The sequence below is a fragment of the Gregarina niphandrodes genome (assembly GCF_000223845.1).
Source record: "Gregarina niphandrodes unplaced genomic scaffold scaffold00006, whole genome shotgun sequence".
Taxonomy (NCBI): domain Eukaryota; phylum Apicomplexa; class Conoidasida; order Eugregarinorida; family Gregarinidae; genus Gregarina; species Gregarina niphandrodes.
In genome coordinates, this window is record NW_011645777.1 from 370,778 (window position 1) to 371,546 (window position 769).

Genomic DNA, 769 nt, shown 5'->3' on the forward strand with positions numbered 1-769 from the left:
AGTTACCCATCGTAGTAGTGGCTCCGTGCTCAGCTTGAACCTTCTCACTTGGTCCTCGGCGTGACCGTCCACCCCGGCACGTCGCATCTTTCTGCCACTACCTGCGTTTTTCTCAACTCTGTTATCCTCATGGGTAGCGACCACGCGGTGTGCGCCCAGGCGGGTGTCATCGGTCCTCCCCTGGCGTCTGCCTGTGACCCTGGCTCCCTCGAGACTACTACTATTCCTCCTACCCGTAGGTCATCCGCGCCCGACTCCTCGAGCGGCCTATCTGTGAGCATGGCCTTTTGCAGTCTCTCACGCATTTGTGCCGCCAGGCTCTGTTTCCTCTGCTCCTCTGTCGTCGTGCCGGTTACCTCTTGCAACCGCGCGAAGTACGGTGGTCTTCCGAATAAGGCCTCGTACGGTGTCACCTGTGCTGATGTGCGGTGTCGTATTGTGCGTGCGACAAACCGCCGCCACCATCCTACCCAGGTCGCGGTGTCCTTCTTGCCACAGTGCTTTGATGCTGCTTCTGAGCACCTTGTGGGAGGCTTCGTTGATGCCGTTCCCCTGCGGCTATACGTTGCCGTCGTCAGATGGACGCAGCCCAACGCGCTGACCACCATCTCACGGAACGCGCCCGTGAAGCTCGTGCCGTTGTCCGTTAAGACCACTCGCGGAATACCGAACGGTGTCACCCAGCCCCGCAAGAAGACGTGAGTGTCTGCGCAGTTGTGACCGTGCTCGTTATCCACGCTCCCATGTACCGCGTCGCGTGGTCCATTAC